Source organism: Rattus norvegicus, chromosome 5, assembly GCF_021556685.1.
Source record: "Rattus norvegicus strain SHRSP/BbbUtx chromosome 5, alternate assembly SHRSP_T2T, whole genome shotgun sequence".
NCBI lineage: Eukaryota > Metazoa > Chordata > Mammalia > Rodentia > Muridae > Rattus > Rattus norvegicus.
In genome coordinates this window covers 26,894,399-26,914,922 of record NC_141538.1, presented here as the reverse complement: position 1 = coordinate 26,914,922, position 20,524 = coordinate 26,894,399, and the positions used below count along the sequence as shown (strand labels likewise).

The 20,524-nt window shown below is 43.7% G+C and overlaps 1 long non-coding RNA gene and 1 pseudogene across 2 annotated transcripts in view; one reads left to right on the top strand and one right to left on the bottom strand.

Annotated features, from left to right (window-relative positions):
- The window catches only part of LOC102551006 (uncharacterized), a 36,240-nt gene extending 16,433 nt beyond the window's left edge, over positions 1-19,807 (top strand). For both annotated transcript variants that reach the window (XR_015620641.1, XR_015620640.1), the window contains exon 4: positions 18,801-19,807. This is a non-coding gene — a long non-coding RNA (uncharacterized LOC102551006). The remainder of the gene's footprint in view (positions 1-18,800) is intronic.
- On the bottom strand, positions 9,665-9,739 carry LOC120103375 (U4 spliceosomal RNA; annotated as a pseudogene).
- Positions 19,808-20,524: the final 717 nt, after the last annotated feature.

Below are 20,524 nucleotides of genomic sequence, written 5' to 3'. Positions count from 1 at the left end.
AATACTTTGGGACTAGGCAGCCGCTGGACAAAACTGTCTGTTTCATCTGCAGACTAAAACTGTCCAGAAAAGGACAAATTATGCAGAATAGTTGACTGATAATCCCTGCCAAGTCAGGGTGATCAGCCCTTCAAAATCTGCGTTGTAAGAGTCTGTCGGTTGATTTTGGGCCAGAAGGTTAAAGCTGCTAACCGGGGACTGCGCTAGTGGAGATTTGTCTCTACAAGCTCTCAGTTCTGGAAGCCGTGTTAGGCTTCCGATGTGTATAGATATTTGGTCATTCTCAGATTTCTGACGGGGTTGAAGACTGATTATAGTCTCATAGTCTATCAGGCTGTTTAACTCCAAAAATACATATTTTATTAGCTAGTTATCAGATAGTATACAAGCTAGCCAGGATATAACATAGATTTTAAGCCCTTCTTAAGCTGGAATGGAGAACTAAATGTTCTGTTTAACTGATAAAGTGTTGGACTGGGTGTCAGATATATTTTATGCTTTTAATTACAAAATGATAATGGCTGTACTCAGGTTATATTTGAGAGGAAAAAAATTTTAAATTAGACAAAAAGGGTGAAATGTGGGATGATGTCACAGGTGAGGCAGGTACAAGATAGAACGAGGCCTGTCATTGGACGAGAAGGAAGGGTGGGTGGGAGAGAAGTTTGAAGGAAGAGGAGGAGACTGCGGAGTAGTTGTGGGACGGAGGCGGAGATTAAGATTCCACGCTGCACCTTCACAGGTTGTTATGAATGTTCTTAAGGGATGGATGTGTACCGGGACTTATATAGAAGGGCAGTTATATCTTATCAATTGAATCAAAGGTTATTGTGTTGTATGTTCTTTCATGTAGCGATTTAAGTGTAAGAAAGTGTGCAGTGGCTAGAGACACTGGGCCGCCGGGGAATTGGGATGTGTGCTTCTGACAAGATATCTACCAGCTATCTTGGGGCACTGCAGTGACGGACCTAGTGGGGAATAAAAGACAGTCTTTTATTTTTTATAATTATACAACAACAGTTCTTTGAGAAAAATCAATAAGATAGATAAACCCTTAGCCAGACTAACCAGAGGACACAGAGGATCCAAATTAACAAAATCAGAAATGAAAAGGGAGACATAACAGAAACTGAGGAAATTAAAAAAAATCATCAGAGCCTACTACAAAAGCCTATACTAAATAAAACTGGAAAATTTGGAGGAAATGGACAATTTTCTATACAGATACCAGGTACCAAAGTTAAATCAGGATCAGATAAAACATCTAAACAGTCCCATAACTCCTAAAGAAATAGAAGCAGTCATTAAAAGTCTCCCGTCCAAAAAAGCCCAGGATCAGATGGGTGTAGTGCAGAATTCTATCAGACCTTCAAAGAAGACCTAATACCAACACTCTTCAAAGTATCCTACAAAGTAGAAACAGAAGGAACACTACCCAATTTGTTCCTTGAAGCCACAATTACACTTATACCTAATCCACACAAAGGCCCTACAAAGAAAGAGAACTCCAGACCAATTTCCCTTATGAGTATCCATGCACAAATGCACAATAAAATTTTTGCAAACTGAATCCAAGACCTCATCAAAATGATGCAGGGATGGTTCAATATATGGAAATCCATCAACGTAATCCCCTATATAAACAGACTAAAAACAAAATCATATGATCATCTCATTGGATGCTGAGAAAGCATTTGACAAAATTCAACAACCCTTCATGATAGAAGTCTTGGAAAGATCAGGAATTCAAGGCCCATACTTAAACATAGTAAATGCAGTATGCAGCAAACCAGTAGCCAACATCAAACTAAATGAAGTTAACTTGAAGCAATCCCACTAAAATCAGGGACTTGACAAAGTTGTCCACTCTCTTCCTACCAATTCAATATAGTACTTGAAGTTCTAGTCAGAGCAATTAAACAACAAATGAGGTCAGAGGGATACAAATTGGAAAGGAAAATTTAAAATATCACTATTGTTAGATGATATGATAGTATACCTAAGTGACCCCAAAAATTCCACCAGAGAACTCTGGTTGAGAAAGAAGTTAGGGAAATGACACCCTTTACAGTTGCCACAAATAATATAAAATACCTCAGTGTGACTCTAACCAAGCAGTGAAAGATCTGTTTATGACAAGAACTTCAAGTCTCTGAAGAAAGAAATTGAAGAAGATCTCAGAAAATAAAAACACCTCCCATGCTCATGGATTGGCAGAATTAATATTTTAAAAATGGCCACCTTGCCAAAAGCAATCTACAGATTCAATGCAATCCCCATTAGAATTCCAATCCAATTCTTCATAGTGCTAGAAAGAGCAATTTGCAAATTCATTTGGAATAATAAAAAACTCAGGATAGAAAAAACGTTTCTCAACAATAAAAGACCCTCTGGGGGAATCATCATCCCTGACTACAGATTACAGAGCAATCTTGACACAAACTGTACAAAGTTATTGGTACAAAGACAGGCAGGTAGATCAATGGAATAGAGTTGAAGACCCAGAAATGAATCCACACAACTATGGTCACTTGATCTTTGACAAAGAAGCTAAAACCATCCAGTGGAAAAAAGAACATTTTCAACAAATGGTGCTGATTCAACTTGAGGTCACCATGTAGAATGCAAACCAATTCATTCTTATCTCCTTGTACAAAGCTCAAGTCTGAGTGGATCTTTGACCTCCACATAAAACCAGATACACTATAACTAATAGAAGAGAAAGTGGGGGAAGAGCTTTGAACACAGAGGCAGAGGGAAAATTTCTGGAACAGAATATCAATGCCTTATGCTCTAAGATCAAGAATTGACAAATGGGACCTCATAAAATTGCAAAGCTTCTGTAAGGCAAAGGACACTGTCATTAGCACAAAACGGCAACCATCAGATTGTGAAAAGATCTTTACTAATCCTACATCCAATAGAGGGCTAATATCAAATATATACAAAGAACTCAAGAAGTTAGATTCCAGAGAATCAAATAACCCTATTAAAAATGGAGTACAGAGCTAAACAAAGAATTCTCAAAGAATGTAGAACAGCCAGGAAACACCTAATGTTCAACATCCTTAGTTATCAGGAAAATGCAAATCAAATAACCCTGAGGTTCTACCTCACACCAGTCAGAATGGCTAAAATCAAGAACTCAGGTGACAACAGGTGATTGCAAGGATGTGGAGAAATAGGAAAACTCCTCCATTGTTAGTGGGATTGCAAACTGGTGCAACCACTCTGGAAATCAGCCTGGTGTGTCTTCAGCAAATTGGACACTGCACTACCTGAGGACCCAGCTATACCTCTCTTGGGCATATACCCAAAAGATGCTCCAATATACAGCAAAGACACGTGCTCCACTATGTTCATCGCAGCCTTATTTATAATAGCCAGAAGCTGGAAAGAACCCAGATGCCCTTCAACAGAGGAATGGATACAGAAAATGTGGTAAATATACAATGAAGTACTACTCAACTATAAAAAACAAACAAACAAACAAACAAACAAAAAACGACTTCATGAAATTCTTAGGCAAATGGATGCAACTAGAAAACATCATCCTGAGTGAGGTAACCCAGTCCTAAGAGAACACCCTTGTATGCACTCATTGATAAGTGGATATTAGCCCCAAAGCTCAGAATACCCAAGATACAATTCACAGACCATATGAAGCTCAAGAAGAAGGAAGACCGAAATGTGGGTGCTTAATATTCATGGGAGGTAAAGGGTGGGAGGGATTTGGGTGAAAGAGAGGAGGGGAAGTGGGAAAGGGGAGGCAGGATTAGGTATGGGAGGAGACAGGGATGATATACAGAGGGTCAGGAATTTGAACAGAGTGTGTAGCAATGGGAGATGGGGAACTGGGGGTAGCCACCAGCAAGTCCCAGGAAAGCAAGAGGCTCCTAAGACCCAACAGGAAGGAGAGTAGCTGAAATTCCCAACAAAGGGGAGGGAGAACCTGTAGAGACCATATCCAGAGGGTAGGCAAGGCCTCTGGTTGGAGGATGAGGCCACCTATTCATCTCCAAAATTTTGACCCAGAATGGCTCCTGTCTAAAGGAGATGCAGGGACAAAGTGTGGAGCAGAGACTGAAGGAAAGGGCATCCAGAGACTGCCCACCTGGGGATCCATTCCATATACAGACACCAAACCAAGTCATTATTGCTGATGCCAAGGGGTGCATGCTGTCTCCTGAGAGACTCTACCAGATCCTGGCAAATACAGAGGCAGATGTATTCTGCCATACCCCACTGGTACAGCCAACCACTGGACTGAGCACCAGGAACTGAGGGGAGGAGTTAGAGAAAGGACTGAAGGAGCTGAAGGAGTTTACAACCCCACAGGAAGAACAAAAATATCCCAGATGCCCTTGAGCTCCCAGGGACTAAACCACCAACCAAAGAGTACACCTGGAGGGACCCATGGCTCCAGATGCAAATGTAGCAGAGGATGGCATTGTCTAGCAGCAACAGGGGGAGAGGCCCTTGGTCCTGTGAAGGCTCAATTCCCCAGTGTAGGGGAATGCCAGGGCAGTGAGGTGAGAGTGGGTAGGTGGGAGGGGGAGCACCCTCACAGAAGCAGTGGGGAGGGGGATTAGGATGGGGGACTCAGAGGGGATCAGGAAAAGGTATAACATTTGAAATGTAAATATATAAAATATCCAATAAAAAAAAAAGTTGCTTGCAGAGTCAATGCCCAATCCTTCTTTCCCTGAAGATGTCTCAGACTAGGATGTTCAAAAGGACGAAGTGTTTAAGTGGGAATCAGAATGTTCGTGGACCTGAGTTTAACTTTGTTAGGACACATCTCCCTTCCCTAAACCCTAACAATGTCCCTCAAAGGAAATCACTATCGGTTCATTTAATTAAGGAGATTAAGATAAGGGGAGTAAATAAACCACCACTTAGTTTTTAAGCTTGAGCTAATTCTAAAGGTATGTCTAATCTTTAAAGTTTGTTCTAAGTTATATATTTTGAAGCACGTGATTTATCAACACACACGCACGCAGGCACGCACCCAGGCACACGAACACACCCACTCATACCTCTACCTCCAATGTAAAGTCACCTGAGTCTGACTGTCTTTGAAGAAGCCTACATCCTTTTCATGGTGGTCACGGACTATCTTTTTCTCAATCAGGTCTTCTCTAAGACCCCTGTGTAAATCCAATGTGTAATGTCTCTTGTTGTCACTTAAAAGACTTGCTTTCTTTCCCTACGATGACTCACCCCCAGATTACTTTCTGCGGTATGGTTAAGCAACCAGTTTTCACCAGAGTGTAGGAGTCCCAAGGCCCTAGTGGGCAGATTCTGAGGGATACTTTTGGCAGAGCTCAGCTGTCTTCCTGCCACCACTGAAGCACTTACTTCATGCCAGCCACTAATCTAAGTGGCTTGTAAATGTGAGTAATCTAATCCTATAACAACTCCGTGGTGAGTTTTGATAAGTTCCCATTTTATAAATGAAGAAACTGAGGTGCAGAGTTCAAGTACAGAGCTCAGGGCACGGAGTAACCAGAGGCTTAGGTCGCTTACACAATCGAATCACACTGTTTAACTCTTAGTTAGAGGCCGATGTGGTGGTGCATGCCCATGCTCTCAGCATTTGGGAGGCTGAGGCTGCAGGATTTTGAGTGAGAAGCTAGCTTAGGCTATACAGTAAAACTCTGCCTTAAAATACCAACCAACCGACCTAAGAAGCTTAATTAGGAGTAAAGTCAATTAAGGCTGAATGACCAGAATTATGTGGAGATATTCGGAAATGTCAAAACATCCCAGATCCCAAGTCTGAAAGGAACGGTACTAAATCCTGGTTAATGCCACATTTTTTTTTTCTTTTATGTTTGTATCAGTTTTCATTTTTTTCCCTCCATCTTTATTAACTTGGGTATTTCTTATTTACATTTCAATTGTTATTCCCTTTCCCGGTTTCCAGGTCAACATCCCCCTAGCCCCTCCCCCTCCCCTTCTATATGGGTGTTCCCCTCCCCATCCTCCCCCCATTGCCGCCCTCCCCCCAACAATCTAGTTCACTGGGGGTTCAGTCTTAGCAGGACCAAGGGCTTCCCCTTCCACTGGTGCCCTTACTAGGCTATTCATTGCTACCTATGCAGTTGGAGCCCAGGATCAGTCCATGTATAGTCTTTGGGTAGTGGCTTAGTCCCTGGAAGCTCTGGTTGCTTGGCATTGTTGTTCATATGGGGTTTCAAACCCCTTCAAGCTCTTTCAGTCCTTTCTCTGATCCCTTCAACGGGGGTCCTATTCTCAGTTCAGTGGTTTGCTGCTGGCATTCGCCTCTGTATTTGCTGTATTCTGGCTGTGTCTCTCAGGAGCGATCTACATCCGGCTCCTGTCTGCCTGCACTTCTTTGCTTCATCCATCTTGTCTAATTGGATGGCTGTATATGTATGGGCCACATGTGGGGCAGGCTCTGAATGGGTGTTCCTTCTGTCTCTGTTTTAATCTTTGCCTCTCTATTCCCTGCAAAGGGTATTCTTTTTCCCCTTTTAAAGAAGGAGTGAAGCATTCACATTTTGATCATCCGTCTTGAGTTTCATGTGTTCTAGGCATCTAGGGTAATTCAAGCATTTGAGCTAATAGCCACTTATCAATGAGTACATACCATGTGTGTTTTTCTGTGATTGGGTTACCTCACTCAGGATGATATTTTCCAGTTCCAACCATTTGTCTATGAATTTCATAAAGTCATTGTTTTTGATAGCTGAGTAATATTCCATTGTGTAGATGTACCACATTTTCTGTATCCATTCCTCTGTTGAAGGGCATCTGGGTTCTTTCCAGCTTCTGGCTATTATAAATAAGGCTGCTATGAACATAGTGGAGCACGTGTCTCTTTTATATGTTGGGGCATCTTTTGGGTATATGCCCAAGAGAGGTATAGCTGGGTCCTCAGGTAGTTCAATGTCCAATTTTCTGAGGAACCTCCAGACTGATTTCCAGAATGGTTTTACCAGTCTGCAATCCCACCAACAATGGAGGAGTGTTCCTCTTTCTCCACATCCTCGCCAGCATCTGCTGTCACCGGAGTTTTTGATCTTAGCCATTCTGACTGGTGTGAGGTGAAATCTCAGGGTTGTTTTGATTTGCATTTCCCTTATGACTAAAGATGTTGAACATTTCTTTAGGTGCTTCTCAGCCATTCCACATTCCTCAGTTGTGAATTCTTTGTTTAGCTCTGAACCCCATTTTTAATAGGGTTATTTGTCTCCCTGCGGTCTAACTTCATGAGTTCTTTGTATATTTTGGATATAAGGCCTCTATCTGTTGTAGGATTGGTAAAGATCTTTTCCCAATCTGTTGGTTGCCGTTTTGTCCTAACCACAGTGTCCTTTGCCTTACAGAAGCTTTGCAGTTTTATGAGATCCCATTTGTCGATTCTTGATCTTAGAGCATAAGCCATTGGTGTTTTGTTCAGGAAATTTTTTCCAGTGCCTATGTGTTCCAGATGCTTCCCTAGTTTTTCTTCTATTAGTTTGAGTGTGTCTGGTTTGATGTGGAGGTCCTTGATCCACTTGGACTTAAGCTTTGTACAGGGTGATAAGCATGGATCGATCTGCATTCTTCTACATGTTGACCTCCAGTTGAACCAGCACCATTTGCTGAAAATGCTATCTTTTTTCCATTGGATGGTTTTGGCTCCTTTGTCAAAAATCAAGTGCCCATAGGTGTGTGGGTTCATTTCTGGGTCTTCAATTCTGTTCCATTGGTCTATCTGTCTGTCTCTGTACCAACACCATGCAGTTTTTTATTACTACTTAATGCCACATCTTTTTTTTTTTTTTTTTTTTGGCTACTGATGCTAGCCACAGTTCTCGGTTAAGGTAAGGACTGAGAAGTCCTGTTCACTTTGACTAGAGTTCAACTCGAACAATCTGTTTAATTTGAGTGTCAGAGTTTATCGGAGTCAAATGGAAGCTGGGGAATCCCTCTGCAGACAGATGTCCCTGAAGATGTGCAACCACTTCCCCAGAGTTCCTAAGGAGTTTTAGCCACATTGCGTGGCTGGAACCTTTGGGAGAGGCCTTAAGACTGAATCACTAGGTGGCTGGTGACCTCTACAACTTCAGAGACAAGGTGTGCGTATCATTCACAGAAACCTTGGGAATACTTGGTGAGTTCATGAGTTTTTCAACCTCTGGGGCTTTGTAGCAATACAGGTGAGTCTGGCTATCTACACAGGACTTCAAATAAGACAACAAAAGCAAGAGCAGTGAACACAGGACCTGGGCACAGGGCAGTGTGGGCAGTATGTGCTCTCAACATTTGCGTGTTGTTTTAGTGGTTGGCTATTCTGTTTTCCTTCATTTAGGGGAGGGGAGATTATTTCCGTGTCTTTAGCATGGAGTTATTTTCAGACATACATGTTATAAATGTCTGTCTATATTACTTTTCTTGTTATTATGACTGAAGATCCCACAAAATCAAAGGGGAGGAAGGATTTCAGCTCATAGTTTCAGAGTCTTCATAGCAAGGAAAGTAGGAGGAAGCACAGAGGAATGGATGCTGGTCTTACATTCACTTTCTCCTTGTTTTCTTAGCCTGAGATTCCAGCTCACATCCAGGGTGTAGCTTCTACCTTAATCAAGCCTCTCTGAAAGAACCCTCACAGACATGCGCAGAGAATTACCTCCTAGGAGATTCTAAGTCTTGACTAGCTGACAGTCTCAAGAGAAACACCATATTGCCTCAGCCTGAGTTACTGACCTTGCTAGAGGTTAGGAGGTACAAGTTACTGATGCCAGCAGATTCAGTTTCTACAGAGGGTCTTTTTCTTAGCTTATAAGCACGCAGAAAGACAGGCACACACAGTTAGATAGATAGATACATAGATAGATAGATAGATAACAGGCACACAGATAGAGAGATAGACACATAGATGATAGACAGATGATAGAGAATAAGTTCTCTCTTTGTAGGAGGACTTTCTAAGTATACAGCTCTCACGAATTTATCTAGACAAAATTGCTTCCCAAAGCACTTCCCTTGAGTTACCATGGCATTAGAGTTTGGGTTTTAGTGTAGAATTGAGGAAGGGAATCCCCTGGGCTTTCCCTTCACTGTCTTATTTGTATCCTTTGATGATAACTATGGAATTTTATTGAAATCTTGTTGAGGTTTGAATATGAAATGTTCTCCACAGATGTTCATGTTTGAACACTTGGTCCCCAGCTCGTGGCACTGTTTGGAAAGACGACAGACTCTTTAGGAGACAGGGTAGTTCCTGGAGGAAGTGGCTTACTGGGGCAGGACTATAAGGCTTGCTTTTCTCTCTCTTTCCTTTCTTCCTTCCTTCTTTCTCTCTTTCTCTCTCTCTCTCTCTTTCTTTCTTTCTTTCTTTCTTTCTTTCTTTCTTTCTTTCTTTCTCTCTCTCTCTCTCTCTTTCTTTCTTTCTTTCTTTCTTTCTTTTATTCCTTCCTTCCCTCCCTCCCTTCTTTCTTTCTTTCTTTCCTTTCTTTTTTTCTCTTTCTCTCTTTCTCTTCCTCTTTCTTCCACTTCCCCCTCTTTCTCTCTCTTTCTTCATGTAACCCTGGCTGTCCTGAGACTCACTATGGAGACATTATATCTTTGGATTTATTTTATTTTCCATTCCTTTCACAATATGTTGCCACTTAGTTGTGTTATTACAGGGTTTGGTGTAGTCCCCACACACCTTTAAGTTTTCAATTAGCAATAATCACTCCTCGGATAAACCTCATTGGCTACGATACTGCCACCGTGCAAAGCTCCCTGCACACCTTTACTGTTCTGTTCTTTTACATTGGATTAGTTGTGTTTCAGGTTGGGCTTTTTTCTGATGATGTCTCACAGCTCCATCTTGTCTTCTGGTTTTGAATGTACAGTGAATTCTTCCTTTCAGACTTTGCATTTTGTACTTGTACTCTCTCTCATTCAGTTCTTTTTCATATTTAACATTTATCACTTAAAACTCTTGAATTAGAGTGCAGAATGCTGACATCTGGCCGTGGCATGGCTGCTGCATTCTTGAATTCAGATTACCTGTACAAGATCTGTATAAGGTTAGGCCGTCAGCACCCTGTCACAGAGAGGGAAGGGCTCATGGTGCTCTGCCTCCCTCTCAGGAGTTCTACATAGCTGATGGTTGATGGAGGATCCAGAGACATTTTATTTAGCTACTAATAAGACACACATACTCTATACTCCTATAAGCAAACTCTCTCCCCAAGCTCCTGTAAGCAACCCTAATGAAGAACCCATTTGGGAACCGTTTGGGATCTCTCTCTCTCTCTCTCTCTCTCTCTCTCTCTCTCTCTCTCTCCCTCCCTCCCTCATGTTTCCCTGCTTGAGAGAGATAGAGATAGAGATAGAGATAGAGATAGAGATAGAGATAGAGATAGCACTGAATATAGAGCATTGTTAGGAAGAGAAAAGGAATCAATTAGCAGGAAGGGAGGCTAACAAGAGAGAATAATAAACTATGATGACTATGATCAAAATTCCTATGTACACACACAAAACCGTATCGTTATGTATATATTACTACTATTATGTATAATATGTAATAATAAAATGTTTGTAAAACAAATAAACACATTAAAAAATGCATGCTATTTTGGCCTAGTGAAATGGCCTAGCAAGTGAAGAGGCTTGCTCCAAGATTGGCGACTGGACATTGAGCTTCCAGACCCACAGGAGAGAGGGAAAGAAGTGACTCTCGCAAACTTTTCTCTGACTTCCATGTGTGCACGCATGTGCCCTTGCCTCTTAAAAACATAATTAAACCTTGCCTTATATTGTCTGTGATTTACTTTTGATTCTTCAATACATTTAAAACAGTTATTTTAAAGTTGTGTCCGTTAACCTCAAAACTTATCACTGTAGGCCCGCTTTTGCCTACTGCTTTGCCCCTGGTGCTGGCTTGGGTTTTTGGCATGCCTCATAACCCCTGTGTAGCAGGTATCGCGCACACAATGACAGTAAGGGTTGACACAGGTGCTCCATAAAGCTTCTTCTCCCATTTAGACTCAGTGTGATCTCTCAGGGAATTAGGAATTTAGTGAGGATATGAGCTACTGTCATGGTCTGAGTATGAAATGTCCGCCAAAGACCAGTCCATGAGTGTTTGACCCCCTGCTGTTTGTGCTATTGTGGCGGCCCATGGGCCTTAGAGGAAGTGAGCCCCAAACGGGGGGAGTGTGCCACTGAGACAGGTGTTTGGTGGCATCTTGTCATTTGATCTGTTTGCTGGCTGCCACACCACGACCTGTTGTATTCTGACATCCCCTCCCCTTTGCCGGGACCGACATCTTTGAAACTGTAAACAGAACAAATCTTCTCTTCCTTGTCAAGAGTTTGATCTCAGTAATGCAAGATTAACTCATACCGCCTCGTTGGCCAGGTTTTGTTTACCTCTGGCTTCTGATATCTTGAAGAGTGTATGCCGATTTACACGGAGAGATTGGACTATAGGTCCTTTAGGATATAGAATTTATTTCTGCTTTGTTTTGGCAAAACCATTACTTACTCAGAGTACAGTGCAAAGGGATCCAGAAGTGAGAAAGATTGTTCGAAATTGACTTTTCCAGATTCAGGGCATCACACTTCTGAGGCATTCTCCTCTCAGCAGCGCCCTCTGCTGGTTGCCTCCTACATGCATATAAGGCTTGGATAGAAGCTTGGTCCTCTAGAACGAAGGCCTGTGGTCTTTGCTCATGGAGGAATGGCCATCCGACCCTACAATTCTGTTATTGCCGTTTTCTGGTTGTAGTGGGAGTGGTGTCTTTTCCCATCCTCATTTCTAATCTTGAACTGAGGCAAAATGTAAGGTTAGCAGACAGGTGCTGGGCTGCTGTTTTATATCTGCACACACATATGAAAATTTATGGGCATACAGTTTGCTCACTAGACCCACAAAATCCTGTGCACATCCATCTCTTAAGAATAATCGTAACGACCTGTAAATGTGCAGAGAGGAATCTTAACATCTGCCTCCACGTTCTCTCGGCTGCTTCTTCCCATTACAGTCTCCTCCCCTTCCCTCAAACTTTTCTCCCGCCCATCCTTCCTTCTCGTCCAACGACAGGCCTCATTCTATCTTGTACCGGCCTTCACCTGCATAATGACATCATCCTACACACATCAGCCTCAGCTTCTGTGTAACCTGCACACATCAGCATAGGCCATACCTGCCCAAGAGCCTTGACATCTCCAGTGGGGACGGATGAGCCAGAGTCTGACTCAGACCATGTTACCACATTTTAATTACGTGTTTTTGCTACTTGTGTTTTGGGTCTATGTACATATTCAAGTTGCTTTCAAATATTCCATTCATATCTTCATCACATGCTTCTAATTCTGGGATTCAGGAGGCTGAGGCAGGAGAATTACAACTTCTAGGCCAGCCTCAGGTCTATAATGATACTAGCTCAAATGATTTGCTTTTACCCACTCACGTAAGCACCAAATGAGCTCATGCTGCATGCCCGACACCTGCCCCTTGCTTCAGAAAGTGGGCTGGGTGTCTGGAGCTAAATGAAAACCAGGGTGGACTCTTTTCCTAATCTTACTGTATACACCTGATTCCATAGTATCATTTTTAAAAAATTAAACCTTGTGCTTTCATTATAAATCCCAACTTTCACCTTAATGTGTTACCTTCATAGCCTGACTGGGAGCGACTTAGAGGTAGAGATTTATAAAATGGACACCCCTGCACTCCAACAGACCAGACCTAAAACCAAAATCAGTCCAGATGAAGTGCCAAGTCACCAAACTGAAACTAAGCTGTCACCCGACCGATCTTTCTGAGAGACCATGCTAAATGCCCACAAGCCTCTGCTTTCATGTTCATACACAAAAAGCTAGGGGATGGGGGAGGGGCTGGATGCTAACCAGGGCCATTGTCAACATCTGCACTCCCACCTTACAAGGAAAGGAAGTGGAAGGGCCAAATTCTCTTTTGTCATGTTTCTGCTCTCCTCAGCTTGTGTCTATCTATGAAGCCAACGTCCTCCTCCTCTCAGCTCATTAGAACATTCATTTTATGGGACCAGTACTGCCTGCTTCTAGAATGCCAAATAACACCAATTAAGATCTGTATGGTAAAAAAAAAATCTCGCTGCAATTTTGTCTTTTGACAGTAGCTGTCCTATAATTTTCATTTGTGTAATTGAAGCCTAGAATGATTGATTACTCTTGGACAGGTAGGAGTGTTTGTTGATCTTACTCAGTCTGTTGCTATGATATGGGAGGGTCATGTATGCTAGCAAACCAGACATCTCCAAGAGTACACCACGTCTTACGATTAGGTATACCTATGGCATTCATGTGCTTGTGTGCCAGGAGGTATCTTGCTGTGCAAGCCACGTCATGTCGTACCAGCACTGCAGTGGAATGCCACTGGGTCATAGTTTACTTATGACAATTCAAGTAGCATTGGGCATATAGTCTTGAGCAATCTTTCTGTCCACTGCCAATCGTGTCAGCTAGTTGTTTTCCATGAATGTTCCATGCATTTTATTTTTGATCTTTTGGTTCCCTATACTAACTACACTATTTTCTGTAATCATACTAACCTTGCTAAGCATGATAAACATCACCTTTTCCAAGCTTCTTATTTCTTATCTTATTCATCTTTCTTTCTTTCTTTCTTTCTTTCTTTCTTTCTTTCTCTCTCTCTCTCTCTCTCTCTCTCTCTCTCTCCTTCCCTCCCTCCCTCCCTCCCTCCCTCCCCCCTCTCTCTCTTTCTTTCTTCCTTTCTCTTTCTTTTTTCCCGGAGCTGGGGACCGAACCCAGGGCCTTGCGCTTGCTAGGCAAGTGCTCTACCACTGAGCTAAATCCCCAACCTTCTTATCTTATTCCACACTTCCGCAACATAATGTTTTGAATGTGGTGGATGTATCCGAGAAATGCCTGACCTTTGTCTGCCTCTACTTGGATAAAATCCATGGGCCCTCTGAATATCCTGTATGAGCTGGAAAATTTGACTTTGGGCTTAACATTCACAACGACAACTTTTGTGCCTGGCCTAGCATCTCTGTCCCCAGAGAGAGTTGGTAGCCTGAGCACTGGTCAGCCACATGGGCAGAATGAGTCCCTATACACACCAGCAGCAGTGGCTCTGATGAGCTTCCCTGCGGGTAAATATTCTGCACGCTGTCGCACGCTGTAGCCAGGAGGAGAGCATGGTCTTTTATGAGAGGACAGCTGAAGGTCGGTACTTGAGTTCTTCTGGGCATGGTCCCATGGCAAAAATGTCTATTTTGTAACTCACCCACGTGTTTACTTATTGCCATTGAAAGTCAGGCAAAATGTTGGGTCCTAGGTAGTCAGTGATGACCAAAAGGTGCCATATCACAGTCCAGAAGTAAGTTCAGACAAGCATGTGGCATGGCATGGCAAATCCAGGGAGCCATGGCCGACTTACAGGAGCCTTGATCATGACAGCATTCGCTGCCACTGTGCAGTTCTTCTGATTCGTTATCTCTTCCCTGTTCTCTACTCTTGTTCTTCTGTGCGGGGTCTCAGTGTCACTTACGGTAGCAATAAACTCATGACAATCACCCTGGCTCCCCGCACCTGTGGTTCCAGACATGGACACGGCGTCTAGTTCCTCTCCTTTCCCATGCTCACTTCTAGAACCTTCTGTTTCTCAGCGTTTCCTTCCCTGTCACTATGCCCTCTCTGGTAAATCTTTGCTCTTGCAGCTGCAGTTCTGCACTGATGTTCTCACATCTGTGTCTTCCACAGAGACAGTTTTCCTGAACTACAAGCTTGAGTCACCAGTTCCCTTCTGGGTGTATTTAATATGACTCAAGGGAACAGCATGCCTCTCCCTCCAAAGCAGCTCTGCCCTTGGGTTTCTCACCTTGATGAATAAATCATGTCGCCCTCCACTCAGACTCACAAGCTGGACGGCTACACGGCTCCCTGTTTATCCTATCTCCCCTTCTCCAGCATGTTTGGTCGTTGTGATTCCCAAACCACTTTTCACTTGCTGGTTCCCCTTCCTATTTGTGGGGAGGTATTCTGCCACTACATGCAGCAGCCTGGCCCTCCACTTTCGTAACTAGGTGTTTACTTTCTCTGTCATTGGCAGCTATGGTTGGTGGCTCAGGCCTATAATCCGAGCTACTTGGGAGGCTGAGGCAGGAGGATGCTAAGTGCAAGGTTTGCCTGTGCTGTCTATTAAACTCACATCCTGACTGGGCAACCTAATAAGACACTGTTTTACAATTGGTGTTGGGGTAGCAGTCAGACAGGCCTGAGGATATAAACCAAGTAGGACTCATCTAGCATGTATGAAGTCCTAGGTTTACTTTTACGCAATGTGCACACACACACACACACACACACACACACACACACACACACACACACACACGGCCACTTCCGGTTCAAAAATTTCTGGTGGATTTCTGTCACATGAAATGTCAAACTTAGTATCTACTGTGGCCCATCAGATCCTACACAGTCAACTCCTTGCTAAGTGTCCCCACTCCTTACTGACTGTCATTCTGCTCTTGTTCACCAGGCTCTAGCTCCTAGGTCCTTACAGTTTGCCTAACACACTTATGACCCAGACTCTGCATGCTGCCCCTTCCGACCAGCCTCCCCACAGTGTCTCACCTATCAGAACATTATTCAAATGTTACTCATGGAGCAGCTTTCTGAGGTATCCTGTGCTAAATAGTCAAGGCCCAGGTCATTCTCCATGTCTTCCTTCATAGCTGTTCAAGTACTTCCTCCTGTCTGAGATTCCACAGTTGAATTAGTTGTATAGTGGCTTCTTTTCTATCCTTAAAAGAGCAGCTAAGCTCCACGTGGCCAAGGGGGGGTACCAGCAGCACCTTGGTCATCTGGCTGAGAGAGCCATGTAAGAACTTTCTACTCTCCCTTGAAGGGAAAGTACCCTGCAGACCCTGAGACCCAGGAAGCACAGGGAGATGTAGCTATATATTTCCATGTTAGCCTGTTCAAATCTTTGTCATCAGATACTGAAGGCCTATGTATTGAGCAGGGGAACACAATATGCGTGTGTGTGTGTGTGTGTGTGTGTGTGTGTGTGTGTGTGTATCTGTGTGTCTCTGTGTGTGTGTGTATGTGAGTGTGTATCTGTGTGTCTCTGTGTGTGTGTGAGTGTGTGTGTATCTGTGTGTCTCTGTGTGTGTGTATGTGTGTGTGTCTGTGTGTGTGTATCTGTATCTGTGTGTCTCTGTGTGTGTATGTGTGTGTGTCTGTGTGTGTGCATGTGTCTGTATGTGTGTATATGTGCGTGTGTGTGAGCGTGTGTGTATGTACATGTGCATATGTCTGTGTCTATGTGTGTATGTCTGTCTGTGTGTGTATGTGTGTGTGTATCTGTGTGTCTCTGTCTGTGCTTGTATGTGTGTGTATGTGTCTGTGTGTGTGTGTATGTGTGTGTGTGTGTATCTGTGTGTCTCTGTCTGTGAGTGTGTATGTGTGTGTGTGTGTGTGTGTGTGTGTGTAAAGTTAGGAGGTTCTCAGAGAGCCACTGGTTCTCAGCCAACAATGAGAGTTGGAAAACACTGACTCTGCGTTGAGGGAAGAAGTCAGGAACTGCAGCAACAGGGCACATCAACTCAGCAACAGGAGGGAAGGCTGGGTAGGCAAAATGTTGTGGGGCAAATGTGACCAAGAAGAATGGGCTTGGAACAAAAGTGAAGTGGAGAACTATCCAAACCCCGAAAATCTTGGGATCACAATCTCACCTTGATGCTGTCAGGAGTAACAGCATACTGTCTTTGCTCCCTCCCCATTTTTGACCTGCATGTCCCCGGGGCACATAATTCACAATCCCCACCTTCATCCTTCTTGGGGAAGTCACTGGAGCCAAATTACTGGTTTAAACACCTGGGATCCTTCTTCATAGGAATAAAGCATGCCCACAGCCCCAGCCAATAATGCACACTTTTCCTGAAAATGTGTACCTGCTCCCTAAGGTTTATATAGCCTTTATCTATCCCCAAATAAAGAGAGCTGCTGTTTTATGATATATCACTGAAAAAAAAAAAACCTCTTGGAAAAGGCCTCCTTGTTCCAACACTCACCAGTGAGTTCACCAGTCTGGGCAAGCTTCATTCTTTTCTTTCTGGCCTACCTCACAATGGTGCCTGAATACCCCAAGGGAAGAAACATAGCCAGACCTACGAAAGGTGAACAGTCTTCCCTCTGCCATTGCTCCTTTTTTATCTGGACTGCTACCAAAGTGGACTGCAGACAATGGAGCTACGTCTTCCAGAAACGGCATTTTCTCACCTGAGTGTTGCTACTCAGCTAGTTCTAATTGTGGCCACTTGATGTTAAAACCAACCGTCTCAGCCTCCTTGAGAGAAGAGGCCGTGGTTTGTCTGAGGGTTTGATCCCATTTAGAGAATATATACGCCCACTTTTTACCTCTGTGAGTCTGCTAAGCCCTCACAGATGTGAAGTTCTTCACCTCTAACCATCGTACGTCCTTAGCAGCGGCAGTAAAATGTAGGAACTTTCCATTTCTAGGTACCTGGGCATCTGTACTTGCCTAGGCCAGCCTTGAGTCCAAGCGACACCGGCCACTCAGGATCTGATTATCTCTACCATCTCCATTTTACAGGGGGGGTGGGGGTGGGGGTGGGGGTGGGGGTGGGGGCAATATCATTCATGTTCTTCTGCAGCTTACCGTGGGATAATTAAGTGGCCCTTGTCACCAAGTCTTTGCCGGTTCCTGTTACAAATAAAGCCCAGTGCTCAGTTCTAAGTCGTGACTTTAATGAAAAGGCTTTCCAGGTAGTGAAAGGGCTGGCCAGAAATGTCATTGTTCGTTGGAGGTGACGGACAGACCTGTGGCTCTCCACTTGTTCCACACCGAGTGAGAAGACTTTTGATTTACAGCAATCGCCGAACTGTCAGCACCTGCTGTCACTTGCCACCAATTTTGCTGCTTTGTCTAGTGAGACCTTATGCAGCCCACTCATTCACCACCCTAATGAATGACATCTTTGGCCCTAGAACTCTTTACCACGAAGCTCCCTTTGTGCTTGGTGTCTTTCTGACTTTGGTGCACATCTTATTTGCTACCTGCGACCTTTGTCAGTCAGTGGTTCTCACCCCTGGCCATTTGATGGATTCACGTCACCCAGAAGACAACTCCACCCCACCCATCTTCTGTTTGCTTTCGAGATGGGGTTTTGCTGTGTGTCCTAGGTTTGCTTCACCTCCCCAAATGGCGCCATGCTCAGAATAAATATGTACTACCTAAGGGCTTCATGCCCATCACTTCTGTCTTATGTGGGTGCAGAGAGGCCTGCAGGTCGCTCACCCTCCCTGTGCCTGGTAAGACAGGCAGTGGGACCTGGGGCTTCTTAGTCTTTTTATCGACCTACACCCTACCACTGCTGTGTAACTGAGGCGTGGAAATAAGAGTCCTTGTCTGTTAGGCCAGAAGCAGGATTGCTGTCCTTCCACAGCAGCCTATTAAACTGCAAAGACCCTCGAACTCATTGAATGGTCCAAAAGTGATAAAAATAAAATAAAATAAAATAAAATAAAACCAAACGCAAAGCAATAGTGCTCACTGGTGAAATGCTTTTGGTTCCGTGCATATGAACGAATTTGTGCAACCATTTGGTGAGCAATCTGAGACTTGTTTACTGTTGAGTTTTGGAGTCCAATAGAGAGGCGCTCTCAGCTCTCAGGTGATGATTATAATGCGACAGACTGCATTCGAAAGATGCTCTACTAACAAATCACTGGACGGAAGGGCTAGGTGTGCAAGTTTTCAAACTTCTTGACTGACGATAATCAGCTCTCTCTATACCTCTCTCTGACAGACACTCCCCTGCTGGTGAGGACAGCTACGTTTCAGCTCCTAGGTCCATCTACAACTGAAATGGTGTCTGGAACTGAGAGGGTCCTCAGCAGATCCTTACACCTGCCATAGCCGACTGGGAAGGTGAGAAATGGAGCCTCTGTCGTCTTCTTCCGTTCTGTTCAGCATACATCTGGCACCTGGTGAAGGCCGCTTGGTGTGTTGATAATGACTCGTGGAAAATACACCATAAGAGTCCAAGTGAGGAAAAGAAAGACTCAGGTGTGGTGAACAGCCAGCCACACACCCAGACTGGCCTTCTCCATAATAGAATGGAGCTCTTTCTCCCTCAGTGCAGTTGAACAAACCAATCCAAGTGAGGAAACCTCAGGGAAGGAGTGGCTTTCACTTCCCTAAGCAGCCTAGCCTATCTCCTCTTAACCCCTGTGACCCTCAAAACCCAGTAAATTCCTTCTTTTATCTATCTCAAATCCTTTCTATTACTCTCTAAGCCAATTTTCTCGTGTACTGTATTCAGTGGGAATTGGAAACAGCTGGTCACCATCTGCTGTAGATTAACTCTTCATGTACTTGAAGCCTATAATTAGGTCATCGCTCAGCCTTCTCTTCTCCAGGCAAAATAGCTCCTTTCCTTTAACCCTTCCCTGAAGGTTTTGTTTTCCAATTATTTAATTGTTCTCTGTAGTGTTGCCCAAGAGTCTGCACTCTTCACACATCTCCAGTCAAGGGCTGGGTCATCGGGAAGGGTCAAGGAGTGTTGAAAGTCACCATTGTCACTTTCCGAGGGTCTTTTTTCCGAGTTTATTTTCAGAGGGCCATTTAGTTTTTAATGATTATAACTTAATTTGTTTGGTTCTTAATTAAAATACAAAACACCATTTCCCCTACCCTCTTCTTTCATGCTCCCCCTGCCCCCACCTAAAATTCATGGTCCCCCGTTTCTTTAATTATTATTGTTTCATACATAGATTATATATGCACATGAATAAATGAACACATGAATGCTGACTCCCTTTACTGTTGTTGTATGCATACGTTTTTAGGGCTGAATAACCAGTTAGGAAGCTTGCCCTTAGAGAAGACTACAGCTGTTTGAAGCTCTTCATCTAGGTGTGGTGCCCGGTGACATTCACCCTTTCACATTGGAATGCCTATTGATTTGGATCAACGCTGTTCGAGTCTTAGATAGGCAGCCATGTTGTTAAGATTTCACAAGGGCAGCTTCCCTGTCATAGAGAGAAGCATGTCAAAGCAAACACCCTTGTTCTCTGCCTCTGGCAATCTTGTTGGCACACTGCTCCTCTTCTCTAATGCTTCAGAAGGCTGTTTAGATAGGGGAGAACATCCTTCAACTCAGCAGGCCTCCACTGTCTTGAAATTGGAGCAAAGAGGTCAAACTGTCCCATTTTACTCTTCTCCTCACATGGGAGGCGCTAGAGCACGCCATGGACTTTGCGGCTTGGTGTCTGTAAGCTCACCAGTGCAGACTGCCGGCACATAATTATCCTCTCAATTATGGATATAGCACTGAGATCACACTTGAAAAGTAGGAAGGTCTTTTGAGAAATTTCACAACATTGTGCACAATTTTGGGTCTCATCATGATATTTTCACACATGCCTGTAACTATCTTGATCATATTTACCATTACTCTCTCTCGTGCATTCTCAATGGTCCCCTTATTCTTCCAAACCTGCGTCCAGGAGAGAGATGCTTAGCTTGACT